The following is an 18,810-nucleotide window of genomic DNA, read 5'->3' on the forward strand; positions in this document are numbered from 1 at the left end:
AGTCCTCTATGTATGAGCTTGACATAGCAGAGCTGTAACTGCTCCGTGAGGACAACTCTGCAGGAGGAGTAACTGATCAGATAGTGTGCTCACACAGTGATCTCCAGTCCCACGTAACCATTAGTATTCTGCCTGTCAGGCAGTTGTATCACTAAATCGAGGTGTGTTTACTTTGTGCAGATAAGGCTGCCGAGGTCAGTCACATACACATGGGAAGGGTTGAGAGAAGGTGAGCCGCGATCAGCTGTTTGAGTGTATTCACAGCTCAAACATAGCTCGGCATAGCAGAGTTGTGACTGCTACGTGAGGACAATTCTACAGGAAAGAGTGTGTTCTCTTTGTGCAGACTATGCTGCCAGAGTCAGTCACATACACATGAGAAGGGTAGAGAGTAAGTGAGCCGCGATCAGCTGTTTGAGTGTATTCACAGCTCAAACATAGCTCGGCATAGCAGAGCTGTAACTTGCTATGTGAGAACAACTACAGGGAGGAATAACTGACGGGCAGGCGGCCACACAGGTAGTGTGCCTCAGCAATGATCTCCAATCCCACGTAACTGTAAGTGTTCTGCCTGTCAGGCAGTTATATTACTAGATCGAAGTTTGTTTTCTTTGTGCAGATCAGACTGCCGAAGTCAGTCACATACACATGGGAAGGGCTGAGAGGAGGTGAGCCGCGGTCAGCTGTTTGAGTGTGCTCGCAACTCAAGCATAGCTCAGCTCCGTCCCTCCATGTATTGTGACCGAGTCCGCAGCCCAACATGCGGTATTGACGTGCTTAAGTCCCTGACCAGGGCAGATATTCTGCCAGATAAATGATTCAATCAAATTGTTATTTGAACAGTACGGAGCAATGTGTGACCATCTAACATTGTGATGATTTTAAAAGACACCCGACGCGCGTTTCGCCGGTACTTCCGGCTTCTTCCAGGGGTGGCGACCGCCAGAATCAGAGGCCAGATATGCTAAAAAGATCCCTGATTGACAGGGATGGTAACCAATCCAAACAGTTAAAGACTAGAAACAAAATAATGGTGCAATGTGATACTTCCGGCTCGTTCCAGGAATGTATCCATGTTAAGATAACACTGCCAAGGCTCAGGATGCATCAATTTATAACAAAAAGTTCAAATTGCAGTCATGTCAGGACATTGTGCTGCACATTTAAGTGCACATATAGCACTGTCCTGCAGAAACAAAAATATATAAATATATATAAATATATATATATATAAAATATATAAATTGTTTTTAATAATTATTCAATAAAGTATTTTTTATTTTTAACATTGATGTAACACACTACTTTTCCCACTCCCCGTTCCTTTGTTCATAAATTATAGACTTACCATCAGGGGTGCTCAGGGATATGCCGCTAATCCCCAAGTCAAGACTAGCTAGGAGGTCAAGGCTTCCTGAGCCCTGCTCACACCATAGTCAGGAGCCCCCAGCTTGACAGTGTCTGATTTGGGACAGGTAGTGGCTCAATTACTGGCTGGTGTTAGAGAGGCTTTGGTGCAGCGTGAGGTCCCACCACCTGTGGTCCCCGTTGCTCCTTCTCCTGTGGCGGCGTGGTACGGTTCGGTATCTGGGGCTGTTGCGCTAGGTTCTAAAGTCAGTGGAGTTTTGCCATAGCAGTTTCATCTGGGGCCAGTGTGAGGAATGGGGGGAACCACTTTGTCTATTTTGCTGCAGGTGGAGAGAGACTTTTTCTGGGACTTTTTCTGTTATTTGCCCCTTGTCCTGAGCTCAGGTGGTTTTTAATTCAAATGAGACAAGCAGCCGATCAAACTGGGAAACCAGTGAACCAGTCCAAACCAGTGTAGAAGTGTCTGAAAATAATCCTCTCCACTGTCACCTTCAGACTGTCCGACCACAATGGTGAGGATATGCGTAGCAGCCGCAGGTGGGCATGGATTATAAATTGATAGTTGATGTGTTTATGTTTCTTTTGATGTGTTTTTATTTAGAAATTTAGCACCAAGCGCACCGCCTATGTAAACATGTATGCCGCCTATGTAAACATGTATGCCGCCTATGTAAACATGTATGTGTATATCATTTTAGTGCTTTGCTGCCATCTAGTGACCAAACTGCATAGATAGTTTGTGTAGTGCTGTTGTGTTATGTGTGCAGGACCTGTGATCACATGACCAGAGAGGCACATTCTCAAGTTCGTGCAGGTGCTGCACAGCTACTCAAGTAGGGGAGAATCTGAATCTTTCTTTATTTACCAGGAGTTTAGCACCATATTTAAATATGCAATATTTTAAAAACAAATCGCCATCTTAAAGTCGTCAAACTGCATATTATGAGAGGAAAATGACTGTTATGCTATGTCGTTGATATATACATTGTGTATTAAGTGTTATTCCACTTAAGTAAACATATAACAGATCATTCCTCCAATTAAGACCCTTCGGGAATCTTGTATGAAGCTGCAGATCGTAGAACGCCTCCCTATTCAGGAAGTGTCTTCTCCAATATCCACCCGTCTTTGGTTTCTTCAAGGCCATAAAAACATTGGGGGGAATTTATTAAGATGGCATTTCATATGCCAGTCTTAATATAAAGAAAGTTGGAGTAAGATGCAATACATTTATTAAATGTGTCACATCTTTCGGCCGTTCGTGCGCCACAATCGTTATGCAGCGACCGCGACCATGCTCCATCTATTCCCCCTACCCATCGGACATAATGTAAAATAAAAAATAAGTATAATCTTTTCTCCGCTTCTCTTCTTCCCCCTTGATCCCCTAAGGCTCCCTGCTGCCCATAAAATGCACTGACACCGAGCAGCGTCAGGTCCTTTATATGTGACACAGCACTCAACGTCATCAGTGCATTGTTTGAGCCGCAGGCTGCGGAGAGAACATGAGGGGACCAGAAGAGGAGTGGTGAGGTGAGCATTCATTTTTTATTTAATTGTCCGATAGAGGGGACGGAGAGGAGCCTGGCATGGGCCTCTACCTTGCTACGCTCCACATAGTGACATTTTTGTCAATTATTAGCAGGAGTAGATTTCGACTATAGTTTACGCCAGGTGTAAATTATTATAAATTTGTAGAGCTGCTGTCACCCTGCCCCCTTTTGGGAAGCCCTCTTTTAGAAAACTGGCGTAGAAAGGTTAATACATTTCCCCATAAGCTTTAAAAATTGCCATTATGTGTTTCTAACAAGTGTTTTTCTGCACCGGGAGGCATTAGTGGTTTTTTGTTTTTGTATCTGAAATGTGTTCTACAATGCGCGTTTTGAAGTTTCTAATCGTGCGCCCTACAGATGTAGCCGGCTTTATCTTGACTTTCAACGCATTAAATACACAGTGTCAGTGTTTTTTCAATGACTTTTTAATGACTTTTGTTGTGTGATATCACGCTGCAGCAAGTTATCCGAGTCAAGATAAAGATGGCTACATCCGTACATACACGCGATCACATTGTTTGCATTTAATGGCATAAATTACATGATGCTTAGTACAATTTTTATAAACGCATCGATATCGTAAGTACTTTTTAAAAAATAAAAAAACTTTTTGGGAAAGTCAAGTTTTGTTGTTAGCGACACTGTAGAAAAGACTTGGTGACATCATGTAACCATACCTCCCAACCGTCCCGGATTCAGCGGGACAGTCCCGGACTCCGGGCGTTGTCCCGCTGTCCCGGGCGGCCGGGGGTATGTCCCGCTGTCAAAATAATTCTAAAGCAGGGAACCATCAGCTCCCTGCTTCAGAATTGGTACATAGCGGAGGAGCAGAGGGAGCTCCTCCGCTCGCCGAGGGCTCTCCGGGCACAGTGCTACTTTGCGGGTGGATTGAGTATCCGACTCACCAGCCACAGCTGCGCTTGTAGCTTTCATGTGCTTAATTATCGTGGGAAAGCTACAAGTGGGGCTGTGACAGGTGAGTCTCACAGTCACTCCCAGTGCATGCGGCAGCAATGGCAGCCAGTCTGACTGTGAGTCTCTGACCAGTCACTACCCACACGCAGCAGACAGATAGTGCCTGCAGGATGGACTGACAAAGTGCCTGTCAATATTGAATGAACCTTCAACTACAACTGTTTCGCAGCTATTAAATATGATGGCTTATATAGTGTAGTGGTCAACTTGGCTGCCTTACATTAGGATTGGAAGGTTGTTGGCTCAAAGCTCAGTAGGGATTTTTTTTAAAATATTATTAATATTTTAGTTGTATTAGGCTGATGTGAACAGGCCCTAAGGCTTCTTTCACACTAGCGTTTCTATACGTTTACCTCTCTTCCGTCAGAGGAAGAGAGGATCGATATGTTAAACGGAAAGCAACGGTTCCATTAGAATTACCATTGCTTTCAATGTTAATTCTTTTGTATCAGTTGCTTTCCGTTTGTCTCCGTTCGCTAGGTTTCCGTTCTTTTGAACGGAAATAAAAGTTCGGCAGACTGCACTTTTGTTTCCTTTAAAAAAAACGGAAACTTAGCGAACAGAGACAAACGGAAAGCAACTGATACAAAAGAATTACCATTAAAAGCAATGGTAATTGTAATGGAACAGTTGCTTTCCGTTTAACATATCGATCCTCTCTTCCTCTGACGGAAGAGAGGTAAACGTATAGAAACGCTAGTGTGAAAGAAGCCTTAGGGCCTGTTCACATCAGCTTTGGCTTTCCGTTCCGGGGTTCCGTCAGAGGTTTCCGTCGGGTGAACCCCGCAATGGAAAGTCAAACGGAAACCACAGTTTCCGTCCCCATTGATATCAATGTTGATGGAAACATTGCTAATGGTTTCCGTTCGTCACAATCATGGCAGGTTTCCGTTTTTCCAACAGAATTAATAGCGCAGTCAACTGAAACGTAAGCTGTAATTTCAGTTTGACTTTCCGTTGCGGGGTTCACCCGACGGAAACCTCCGACGGACCCCGGAATGGAAAGCCAATACAGATGTGAACAGGTTGTGCCCGTACTCTTCTTCCTACTATCCCACTCGTGTGATCACTTATAAAAGGTGTTAGTTATGCTCTTTATTATCACTGAGGCCCCATGCACACGACCGTTCCCGTGATTACACCCACGCATGGCTGCGGACAGTCATCCGCATTTGCGGACCATGTTCCCATTATAAAGTATAGGACCGTGGCCCATAAAATAAAAAAAATAGGACATGTCCTATTTTTTACAGAAGGTTTCTATGGCCATAGAAAGGAATGGGTCCGTAATTACGGACTAAATCTACGGTCGTGAGCATGGGGCCTTACTCTTGATTTTGTAATGTGTCCGTAAAACTTTTGGTCTGTTCATAATTTTTAGCTCAGTAGTCCAGAAATTTCTGAAGTGGAGGTTAGCAACGATGCTGGGGAGTCATCGGCGAGCGGAGGAGCTCCCTCCGCTCTCAACTAATTCTGAAGCAGGGAGCTGATAGTTTCCTGCTTCAGAATTAGTGGCTACTCCTTGAGCAGAATCCCCGTTGCCAATGATCAGTTGCCGATTGACATTAGTGGCTCCTCCTGGAGCGGAATCCATGGCCAGAGTCGGCAACGGGGGTTCGCTCAAGGAGTATCCACTGACGTTACTGTCCATATATGGACAGTAACATCAGGGCTTCCCTCTAGGAGCTGAATCCCCGGCCTATGCTCTGGCTGGGGATTCCGCTTCTAGAGGTAGTCGCAATGGCGCTGTCTACAGGGTGGGGAAAGCACTTTCTACAGGGTGGTGACACTATCAACATGGAAACTGTGGCACTATATAGGGGCACTATCTACATGGGCACCGTGGTACTATTGAGAGGGCACTGGCACTTTATATATGGGCACTGGCACTAGGGGCAGCTATGGGGGTATTATACTGTATAAGGGCAGCTAGGGGGGCATTATACTGTATGAAGCAGCTATGGGTCATTATACTGTATGGGGAGGCTATTGAGGCATTATGCTGTAGGGGGGCTTTATGCTGTATTGGGGAAGCTATGTGGCATTATGCTGTATGGAGAAATTTGGGCATTATACTGCATGGGAGCATCTGTATGGGCATTATACTGTATGGTGGCAGGTAGAGGGCATTATACTGTGTAGGGGCAGCTATTTGGTATTATACTGTGTGGGAGGCACTATGGGAGCATGATACTGTGTGAGCTGAATCGGGTGTGTATGGGCGGGGATTGGGTCCTTTGTTTTGATGCCCTTCTTAACCTCTTAACGCCGAAGGACAGATATATCCGTCCTCTGCAGCTGGTAGTTTGCGCAGGAGGACGGATATATCCGTCCTGTGATCGCACGGGTACTGACACTGTACCCACGCGATCAGCGGCAGGAGCACGGCCGTTATACACAGCCTGGCTTCTGCTGCAACTGCCGGAAATGAAGCGTGCTCCGATTCAGGCAGTTTAACCCATTAAATGTCGCTGTCAATAGTGACAGCGACATGTAATGTGTTTGACAGAGGGAGGGAGCTCCCTCTGTCACCCCATCGGCGCCCCCGCAAAGAAATCGCGGGTCGCCGTCGGGTTTCCATGGCAGCCGGGGGCCTAGCAAAGACCCCCAGGTCTGCCTTCAGCAAATGCCTGTTAGGCCATGCCGGATGCATGACCTAATAGATTGCCTGTCAGTTTTACACTGACAGGCAATAATGCTTTGGTATACTAAGTATACCAAAGCATTTTATATATATATATATATATATATATATATATATATGTATATATGTATATATATATGCGATCATTATATATGCGATCAGTTAAATAAAGTTTGTGAAAAAAAAAAATTACAGTCAAAATCAAATAAAACCAAAAAGTGGTTTTATTTAGTAAAAGTGTCAAAACAAATAACACATGCACATATATGTTATCCCCGCGATCGTAACGACTTGAACAATAAAATGAACACATTAATTAAACCACCGGATGAACGGCGTCCAAAAAAAACGCAAAAAAAACAACGGAAAATTTCTCTCTTTTCTCCCATTCCCACCATAAAAAAATTAAATAAAAGTTAATTTATAAGTCTTATGTACTCCAAAATAGTACTAATGAAAACTACACATTGTCTCGCAAAAATCAAGCCCACATACGGCCACATTGAAGGAAAAAATAATAATTACGTCTCTTGGAATGCGGTGATGCAAAAACAAGTATTTTTTTCTAAAAGGCTTTTTATTGTGCAAACATAGGGAAACATATAAAACCTTTACATATTTGGTATCCCCGTAATCGTGCCAACCCATAGAATAAAGTTAACATGTTATTTACACTGCATAGTAAACGGCGTACATTTATAACGTGAAAATCAATGCTGGAATAGCTGTTTATTTTCAATTCTCTCCTAAAATAAAGTTCATAAAGGTTAATCAATATATTATAAGCATCTAAAAATGGTACAATTACAAAATACAACTCGTCCCACAAAAAACAAGCCCATATACGGCTATGTCGACGGAATAAAAAAAAAGTTACGACTCTTGTAATGCAACCGTGAAAAAACAAGAAATAATCCTTGGTCATTAACGTGCAAAATGGCCTGGTCATTAAGGGGTTAACATCAATTGTTAATATCCTGTAAAATGTAATCCACGGTCAATATTTATACATTGGTTGTGAAATGTCTTGTCATTTGAGCAGGCTATCCTAGATCTTATAAATTCCCTTGTAGGTATTGCCTAGATGGTGTGAGCTGGGTGACTGTAGTGCCCGAAGAGGGTTCACAAAATGTTTCCTTTTCTGTATTACAATTCCCCTGCAACGTAATCTCGAAGAAGGTAACAGAATACATGGATGCCGAGCCTGTAACATTGTAAATTAAATGTATTGGTTTTATTGTATTCCATAAATGGTGGTACAGACGCCACATCACGACCCCTAAACAAAAAAAAGATCGTCGATGTATCGTCCATCCCACACAATCCACTTGTAAAAGGGATTATTGGCTGAAAAAATGTTGTTCTCCCACCATGTCATAAACAAATTGTCCATGGAGCGGGAGAATTTTAACCCCATCAGGGCGTCTTCTGTCTGCAATAAAATAAAACTATCAAGGCAGAAAAAATTATGTGAGCGCAGATACTCCACTGACATTAAAATAAATTCTTGTAGACATTTGGAATACCTGGTGTATTTCCTCAAATGGAATTCCACTGCCTTGATTGCCGGAATATGTGGTATGCAGGTAGGGCCACCATCAGAAATTTCTGGGCCTCATACAGTCAGTGGAATTCCATTTGAGGAAATACATCTGGGTCCCCCATTATTAGGGGATTTGCAGAGGTGGCAATGGAAAGTTGTGGGAGGGGAGCAGGATGCAAAGTGTCAGGGACTCTGTGAGCGGGCGGAGGAGTAGGCTAAGAGAACGGGAGGTGGCCGAGGCGGGAGTTGGGCCAGAGTGGATATGACGCTTGACCGGCATCTGAGGAGGGGAAGGGGAGGGAGACCGGAGGGAAGGTGGGAGAGAAGGGGCAACATAAAAAAAATAATTAAACTGAATCTACTGCTTTAAAACAGAGTCACTCACCAAGTTGCAGAGCAGGCCGCTGCTTCTGGCCCCTGCATGGGTCCCATTCCTTTCTACAAACCAATTACCTCTGATCATAACCTTGATGAGCGGCGGCTGCCCAGTTTATTTTACTTTTGTGGCCAGGCCCCTGACAGTAGTACCAGCAGGCCGGTTTGCAGGGGTACTAGCCAACTACGTCACAGATAACCCAAGACCATGCAAAGTTATGGATTTTTGGCATCCCATGGAATATGGGAACAATAGGGAATTCTATCAGTAAGTATTCTGCCTGTTTCTTGGCTAATACTCCTAATCCAATTCCTTCTTCTAGCAGATTTTTTAAAGATCTTGTTTCACCACAAGTTTGTGATATGTACTGTAGATTCATTGTCTAAAATGGTATGAACGTATCTGGAATATAAACAGGAATCTACAGGGTGGGCCATTTATATAGATACACCTAAATAAAATGGGAATGGTTGGTGATATTAACTTCCTGCTTGTGGCACATTAGTATATGGGAGGGGGGAAACTTTTCAAGCTGGGTATTGACCATTGCGGCCATTTTGAAGTCGGCCATTTTGTATCCAACTTTAGTTTTTTCAATGGGAAGAGGGTCATGTGACACATCAAACTTATCGAGAATTTCACAAGAAAAACAATGGTGTGCTTGGTTTTAACGTTACTTTATTCTGCAGGCAGTTATAACACACAAAATTGTTGCTAACATCCCCCATATGTCTACTTTAGATTGGCATCGTTTTTTGAACATTCTTTTATGGCAGGAAATCCTAGCGTCGTACATAACTATGATGCTAGGAGCCCGGTCCCTGCAGTGTGTTCAGTCCGGGATTTGCGGCCGAAATACGTTCCGTCCTTTACGGACCGAACATGTTCGTGTGAATCCAGCCTTAGGCCGGATTCACACGAGCGTGTGCGTTTTGGGCGCGCAAAAGGTCCATAAAAGCTCCATGTGTGAGCAGCATACGATGCGCGGCTGCGTGATTTTCTCTGTTTTTATGTTTGTAAACAGAAAAGCACGTGGTACTTTTCTGTTTTAGTTCATAGTTTTGACTACTGTAGCGCGCATCACGAGCGGCACATGGAAGTGCGTCCGTGTGCTGTGCGCGGTTTTCACACACCCATTGACTTCAATGGTTGCGTGATGCGCTAAAAACGGGCAAATATAGGACTTGTCGTGAGTTTTACGCAGCGGACATACTCTGCGTGAAAATCACTGACAATCTGAACGGCCCCATAGACTAACATAGGTCCGTGCGACGCGCGTGAAAATCACGCGCGTTGCACGGACGTATTATTATACGTTCGTCTGAATAAGCCCTTAGAGATCATGGAGCTGTGCAGTAAAATGTTGAGACCTCGATCACTGTCCTGATCTTCACCACACAGCGTTATTGAACATCCGAGGAATAATTAGAACTCAGCGATGGAAATTCCCTCAAGAAATCCCCCAGCCTGAGACATACTGTACTCCGTGTCAGAAGAACAAGAAGCTACAAAAAGAGAGACAACTGCATCCAGTTGATGTTCTTATCAACCAAGAGGTTCACAAGGTGAGAAGACAAGTTTACATTTTTTTTCAAGGTATTACTCTAGGCAGCGCTCCTGTTAACATCTTTTTCTCACACTGTATTTTCCTAAGGTACTGTATACATTTCACTCATTAATGCCGACCTAGCCAAGTGAGCACACAACAAAGTAAGCCTGCGCACCCAAATAGAGTACCAACCATCTACACATCATTCCAATAAAGGAGTTTTGCCTTTGCACAGTGCTCCAAGGGGAGCACAATACAACTTCAATGCTGCAAATACCTAACCTGAACGTCACATCTGCACCTTCCTCTTCTCTTTTGAAGATGTTAGTGTACAGAGTAGTAGGGGAATTGACCAGACATGATGTGCTGCCTTGTGGACTGTCCTATATTTCCAGAGCGAAGGAAAGATAGGTGGTCTGGCCAGTTGTAGACTTCATCCCTAACATCTGACACAGACCAAAATAAGTATTCGGCACTCAAAGCTAACGTTTTAAGAAATCTCAAGTGCGCCAACTACAGCGGTCAGCCGTCATTCGGAACTAAGCGCCAACTACTGGATGTACCAGCAATCAGAACGGCACAGTGCCTGATGAAGGTCATGTAATGACCGAAGCGTCGCACTAAGCCTCTGGCATCTACAACCACTTGAAAAAAAATCAAGATTTCTTCTTTAAACTTCAGCTTTGTGTGCCAAATACTTATTTTGACTACGATTGGGTTGGGACCCTATTCGTGCACCTACATCGTCTAGTGCGTTCTGAACCACTACTTATCTGACACAGACCATCCTGGAGCTGAATGTCTCTGAGGCTTCTCTTTTAAAGTTGCTAATGTAGCTCATCTGGGCTCCATAGACCCAACCTTTATATATGACTCCTAGAGAAATGGGTTAGTGAAAGAAAAAGGTATAATTCAGATCCTGGAGACCATTGAGGATGTCAACCTTTGGACCTTGATTGGCAGCTACGCCATATTTTCAGAGTAATCCATCAGATGTCTCAAGAAGAACATTTTATGAGAAAAGGACAATGTTGATGAGATTGCAGGTCCTCCTGTTTCTAACTCACATAATTATTACCCAGCATCCAGGTAAATAGTGCATACAAAGTCCAGAAAAATAACCAGACGACTGTCCAGATAAACATTGGATACAGCGCCCAGAAATGGTGCATTGTGCCCCGATAAATATTTCCTTAAAAGGATTGTCCGAGAAATTAAACTAGTTGCATGGAATGTTTTGAAATGAAAAAAACAGCCATTACTCTCCTGTTAAATCTCCTGCACCCATGATCTGGTGGTCAACCCGATGGGTTGATTGAAGAGACTACCCTACGTGGATAGACAACCGCTACAAAATTCTCACCCAAAAATTAAGATATGGAATAGGTTACCCCCTTCTATGGCAGATCGAATAGCCGTAATTAAAATGATAGTATTACCCCAGTTGTTGTATCCACTGATTAACAGTCCCATATGGATAGGAGAAAAGACGTTTAAATGCATAAAAAGTTTAACCCCTTCCCGACATTTGTCGTAAGTATACGACATGGAAAGCCAGTGCTTCCCGCAAAATGTCATATACTTACGCCAAATGTTTGGCACCGGCTCAGAATCTCAGTCGGTGCCATCATCGCCGGATCTCAGCTGTATCTGACAGCTGACATCCGGCTGTAATGGCGGGAACAAAAATTAGCTTCGATCCCCCCCATTAACCCCTTCAATGCAGCATTCAAACATGATCGCTACATTTAAGCTGTTTGCAGCTCATCGGAACCACAGCAAGGAAATTGCCGGGGTTCCGGTGGCTGCAATAGAAAACGGAGGCCTAATACTGGCCTCCCAGTCTGCCTAGCATGGAAGCCGGTTAAGATCTGCCCGGCGGCGGAGCCTGATCGGCTTCCGTAGCCGCCGGCAAGATGGCGCCAAGTCAGGAGCTGATCCGGCGTCATCAGCGGTGGAGGTCACCTGTATATTACAGCTGACATCCACATGAAATGGCAGGAACCGGAGCTAGCTCCGATCCCTGCCATTAACCCCTTTGATGCAGCAATTGAAAGCGATTGCTGCATCTTAGCGGTTGCTAGCAGATCGCCAGCCCTGACAGGCAATCAGGACTTGCGACTGCTGCTATGGCAACAGGAGACACAATGGCCTCCTGCTCTGCCATTACGGAAGCCGATTAGGCCCCGCCGGGAGGCGAAGCCTAATCGGCTTGCTGTCAGTGAATAACTGACAGATCTAGTACATTGCACTACGTAGGTAGTGCAATGTATTAGAAAAAAACTAAAGCTGACAGTTGGACCGTCAAGTCCCCTAGTGGGACATGAGAAAAAGTGTAAAAAAAAAGTGAAAAACAATTAAAGTTTGAAAACAATAAAAGTTTCAAGTAATAAAATAAAACACAATCGCCCTTTTTCACTTATCAAGTCCTATATTATTGAAAAATAATAATAAACCATACGTATTTGGTATCGCCGGGACTGTAACGACCTCAGGTATCAAAATAATATATATTGCACACGGTGAACAACGTAAAAAAAAAAACGTAAAAAACTTTACCAGAGTTTCTGTTTTTTGGTCACTTTGACCTACATAAATTGGAATAAAAAGTGATAAAAAAGTTGCACGTATCCAAAAATGGTACCTAGAAAAACCATAGCTCGTCTCGCAAAAAACAAGCCCTCATACACCTCCGTCGACAAAAAAGTAAAAAAGTTATGGTTCTCACAACTTGGCGACAGAAAAAATACATTCTTTTTACAAAAGTGATTTTATTGTGCAAAAAGTTGTAAAACATAAAAAAGTTCTATAAATTAGGTATCGCCAGAATCGTACGGACCCGCAGAATAAAGTTAACATGTAATTTATAATGCTTGGTGAACGCTGTATAAAAAAAACTAAAAAAACTATGCCAGAATTTTATTTTTTTGGTCACCTTGCCTCCCAAAAAATTGAATAAAAGGTGATCAAAAAGTCACATGTACCTCAAAATGGTACCAATAATCGCTACAGCTCGTCCAGCAAAGAAACAGCCCTCATACCACTACGTCTATGAAAAAATAAAATTAGTTATGGCTCCAATAAATCAGGAAAGAAAAAATATGCAGTTGTGCCCGAGGGGAACATATCTTCTGTTTCAAGAGGCGATTTACCAAGGACCTAAAATTAGGGAACCAGGAAGGGGAGGGCCCAAACATATCTGCTGGAAGCGAGGGTGCCCGTATTATACCAGGACAACACTTTCCCAGCAAAATTCCCCAAACTGCAAAGGTGCGGAGTGTGGACCAAAAGGGGGATAAGAAAGGACGCCATTTATCAGTGCGACACCGGCCTGTGCAGAAAGGATTGCTTCACAGCGTAACACACATCTATGGATCATTGTATTGTTTTTTTACCCCATTATTATGCCACCTGACTATGCCACTGATGTACTCTGCCCAGCTTACATGTACCCCCACATTATAAATGGAAACACCAGCAATAATCAAACAAATCTACTACCAAGCAAAATCCGCTCTCAAAAAGCCAAATGGCGCTCCCTCCGCCCTGAACCCTACAATGTGCCCAAACAGCAGTTTACTTCCACATATATGGCATCTTCATACCCGGGAGACCCTTTTAACAATTTTTGGGGTGTGTGTCTCCAGTGGCATAAGCTGGGCATGACATATTTGTCACTGAAATGGCATATCTAGGGAAAAATATAAATTTTTAATTTGCACCATCCGCAGCGCAATCATTTATGGAAAAGACCTGTGGGGTGAAAATGCTCACTACACCCCTTAATAAATGCCTTGAGGGGTGTCGTTTCCAAATGGGGTCACTTCTCAGGGGTTTCTTTTTATTATTCCACATCTGAGCCTCTGCAGTTGTGAACCAATACTTTGTAAATCGACAAATTAGGCCTCAATTTTACATGGTACGCTTTCACTCCTGAGCCTGGTCGAATGTCCAGGCAAAAGATTAGGGCCCCATGTAGGGTGATTCTAAAATCAGGAAACACAGCATAATAATTAGAGAGCTGTCTTGTTATGGTGGCACAAGCTTGGCACCACATACTGGCATATCTATGGAAAAAATCCCATTTTCACTCTGCAACATCGAGTGCACACTAAATTCAACAAAACACCTGCAGGGTTAAAATGCTTACTACACCCCTAGGTAAATGCAGTTTCTGACCACATATGGGGTATTGCCGTACTCGGGAGAAATTTCATTACAAATGTTGTGTTCTTAAATTCCTTTATTTGTTGGGAAAATGAAAAATGTTGCGCTAAAGCTACGTCTTATTGAAGAAAAAGGATTGTTTTTATTTTCACTGCCCAATTCTAACAAATTCTATGAAACATCTGTGGGGTCAAAATGCTTACTACACCCCTAGATGAATTCCTCAAGAGGTGTAGTTTCCTAAATGAAGTCACTTTTTGCGCGTTTTCATTGTTTTGTCCCCTCAGGAGCTTTGCAAATGTGACATTGCCTCTGCAAACCATTCCTGCTAAATGTGATCTCCAAAAGCCAAATAGCGCTCTTTCCCTTCTAAGCCCTACCGTGTGTCCAAACAGCCGGTTATTACACATGTGGGGTATTTTTTTACTCGGGAGAAATTGCCTTACAAATTTTGTGGTGCTTTTTCTCCTTCAGTCCTTGTGGAAATGAGAAAATATTTGCTAAACCTAAATTTTTTTTAAAAAAAATGTCGATTTTTATTTTCAGGGCATACTTCCAATAATTTCTGCAAAAAAAAACTGTGTGGTCAAAATGCTCACTATACCCCTAGATCATTTCCTCAATGGGTGTAGTTTCCAAAATGGGGTCACTTGTGGGGGGTTTCCACTGTTTTGTCCCCACAGGGGCTTTGTAAATGTGACATGGCCTCTGCAAACTATTCCTGCTAAATTTGAGCTCCAAAAGCCAAATGGCGCTCCATCCCTTCTAAGCCCTGCCGTGTGTCCAAACAGCCAATTATTACCACATGTGGGGTATTGTTTTATTCGGGAGAAATTGCTTTACAATTTTTGCAGTGCTTTTTCTCCTTTAGGCTGGGTTCACACGACCTATTTTCAGACGTAAACGAGGCGTATTATGCCTCGTTTTACGTCTGAAAATAGGGCTACTATACGTCGGCAAACATCTGCCCATAATAATCATTTGAATGGGTTTGCCGACGTACTGTGCAGACGACCTGTCATTTACGTGTCGTCGTTTGACAGCTGTCAAACGACGACGTGTAAAAATACAGCCTCGTCAAAAGAAGTGCAGGACACTTCTTTGGACGTTTTTGGAGCTGTTTTCTCATAGACTCCGATGAAAACAGCTCCAAAAATGGACGTAAAAAACGCCGCGAATACGGCGCGAAAAACGCTGCGAAAAAAGCAAGTTGCTCAAAAAACGTCTGAAAATCAGGGGCTGTTTTCCCTTGAAAACAGCTCTGTATTTTCAGACGTTTTTGGTCACTACGTGTGCACATACCCTTAGTCCTTGTGGAAACCTACATTTTCTTTGAAAAAATGTAGATTTTAATTTTCACGCCCTATTTCCAATAATTTCTGTAAAAAACCTGTGCAGTCTAAATGCTTACTATACCCCTAGATAATTTCCTTGAGGTGTGTAGTTTCCCAAATGGGGTCACTTTTGGGGGATTTCCACTGTTTTGGCACCTCAAGAGCCCTTCAAACCTGACATGGTGCCTAAAATATATTCTAATAAAAATAAGGCCCCAAAATCCTCTAGGTGGTCCTTTGCTTCTGAGGCCAGTGCTTCATTCCAGTAGCACGCTACGGCCACATGTGGGATATTTACAAAAACTGTAGAACCTGGGCAATAAATATTGAGTTGCTTTTCTCTGGTAAAACCTTCTGTGTTATAAAGAAAATTGATTAAATATGAATTTCTGCAAAAAAATATGAAATTTGTAAATTTCACCTCTACTTTACTTTAATTCCTGTGAAATGTCTAAAGGGTTAAGACATTTTCTAAATGCTGTTTTGAATACTTTGAGGGGTGAAGTTTTTAAAATGGGGTGACTTTTTGGGGGTTTCTAATATATAAGGCTCTCAAAGCCACTTCACAACTTAAAGAGGCTCTGTCACCAAATTATCAAATCCCTATCTCCTATTGAATGTGATGGGCGCTGCAATGTAGATAACAGTAACGGTGTTTTTTTTTTTTTTAAATGATCATTTTTGCCCAAGTTATGAGCAATTGTATATTTATGCAAATGAGCATTTCAATGGACAACTGGGCGTGTTTTCTCGTATTTCCAACTGGGCGTGTTTACTTGTTTCACCAACTGGGCGTTGTGAATAGAAGTGTATGACGCTGTCAAATCAGCATCATACACTTCTCATTGTTCCAACTTAGCTTCTTTCACTGCAGAAATACAGCGTGACGTCACCCACAGGTCCTTCAACCTTGTCGTCGGACAAAGAAGATACATCGGCTCCAGGCGTCCAAATATGCTCGTCTCTAGGGAGTTTGCTATGCTTACCTGCACATACCCTGCACTGTACTCCCTGATGCCTGGTGCTGATGTGTTTTCTCTCTTCCGACGCCAAGGTTGAAGGACCTGTGGGTGACGTCATCATTCCCAGCCAGCTTTCCTTCACTGCAGACACAGCGTGACGTCACCCACAGGTCCTTCAACCTTGGCGTCGGAAGAGAGAAGACACATCCGCTCCAGGCGTCAGAGTACAGTTGAATTTGTAGCAGCATCACCATGTGCAGGTAAGCATAGCAAACTCCCTAGAGACAAGCATATTAACCTTTTGGACGCCTGGAGCCGATGTATCTTCTTTGTCCGACGACAAGGTTGAAGGATCTGTGGGTGACGTCACGCTGTATTTCTGCAGTGAACGAAGCTGAGTGGGAACGATGAGTAGTATATGATGCTGATTTGTCAGCGTCATACACGTCTATTCACAATGCCCAGTTGGTAAAAACACAATACACGCACAGTTGGTAAAAACACAATACACGCCCAGTTGGAAATACGAGAAAACACCCCCAGTTGTCCATTGAAAAGCTCATTTGCATAAATATAAAATTGCTCATAACTTGGGCAAAAATTATCGTTTAAAAAAAATTAAAAAAAAAGGTTACTGTTTTCTACATTGCAGCGCCCATCACATGCAATAGGAGATAGATTTGATAATCTGGTGACAGAGCCTCTTTAACTGGCCCCTGTAAAAATATCCTTTTGAAATTTTCCTGAAAATGTGAGAAATTGCTGCTAAAGTTCAAAGCCTTGTAACGTCCTAGAAAAATAAAAGGATGTTCAAAAAACGATGCCAATCTAAAGTAGACATATGGGGGATGTTAATTAGGAACAATTTTGTGTGTTATAACTGCCTGCCTTACAAGCAGATACATTTAAATTGAGAAAAATGCTAATTTTTGCAATTTTTGCTAATTATTGCAATGAAGTTAAAATACTTGATGGATAGAGGAGAAGAGGGTGGACTGGCAGTACCTGACTTGAGAATATATTTTTTGTCAGGACAGTGGAGAAATATTTTGAGTCGGAAACAATCTCCGTTTATACAAAATATTAGTAAGTCTAGTAGGGGCCATCTTCAGAATATACTTGAGGTAATGGAGTCCGGGCAATTGAGAAATTGTAAGGAGTATCCAACAATATAAACAGAAACTGTGGGAGGGATCCTCCAGCTCACCTTTGATGCAGGTTTTCTGCGCTCTGCACCTGGATCTCCGTGACGGCTCACGGTGTTGAAGACAGGGAAAACAAAAGAATAGAGGATCCAGCGCAATTAGTTAAAATAGAACATTGTTCCAATTTTATTTTGGGTATTTAAAACAAGATCAGTCCCGAGTGTAATGCTTAGCGATAGATAGATAGATAGATAGATAGATAGATAGATAGATAGATAGATAGATAGATAGATAGATAGATAGATAGATAGATAGATAGATAGATAGATAGATAGATGATAGATAGATAGATAGATAGATAGATAGATAGATAGATAGATAGATAGGTGCCTACGCGTTTCAGACGCACACCAGGTCCTTCCTCATGGCTTTTTGTTAAATGACAAACTATCAGGGGGAGGTTTATATCCGGTTACCTACAGGTGGTAATTAAAACTAGTAGCTGAAACTAGTTCAGCAAAGTAATGCTGTTGGTTCAGCAAAGTGATGCTGTCCAGCATATTGGTTTTTAAACACAAGAGGGCGCACAACTGGCTTGAGCAATTTATGAATGGGAGCTATGTATCGTAATGGAGCTGTCCAGCAGAATGGTGCTGAACTGAAACGCCGGTAAAGTGTTATGTTGTTATTCTATAGTAGTTATCATGTTTATCATATTATTGACACTGAAAATGTCCAAAATGATGGGGATACCAAATGTTCTAGTTGTAGCTTAATGAAATGGTATTTCATTTGTAAGGCTGACGGATATAAACCTCTTTTATGCTCACATCGAGAAATTAAAAATATGTATTATAGGCTAAAAAATACAGTATTTCAAACAATTTAAAATAAGTTCTGAACTGAAAAGATTACTATAATTAAGTATTTGGGGCAGATATCAGTATTATTTTCTTACTCATGGATACTATGACAGGTGGAAATAAAGTACATCGTACAGAATAGTATGACCCGACAAATACATGAAGCCAATCAGATGGCACTATAGTTACAGTATTGCTTTATTAGCCAAGCTTTTGATATTTCTAGTTTGGTATTAATTATTCTATATTATTTTTGTTCATTATTTTTGTTCATTACTCACAATTAGGAAATTATACACATTATGAAGAATAATATATCCCGACAAACGCA

The 18,810-nt window shown here is 42.4% G+C and overlaps 1 pseudogene; it reads left to right on the top strand.

The window, feature by feature from the left end:
- Positions 1 to 760: 760 nt before the first annotated feature.
- The window catches only part of LOC142733357 (syncoilin pseudogene), a 28,691-nt pseudogene continuing 10,641 nt past the window's right edge, over positions 761 to 18,810 (top strand).

The sequence above is a fragment of the Rhinoderma darwinii genome, unplaced genomic scaffold (assembly GCF_050947455.1).
Source record: "Rhinoderma darwinii isolate aRhiDar2 unplaced genomic scaffold, aRhiDar2.hap1 Scaffold_94, whole genome shotgun sequence".
Taxonomy (NCBI): Eukaryota; Metazoa; Chordata; class Amphibia; order Anura; family Rhinodermatidae; genus Rhinoderma; species Rhinoderma darwinii.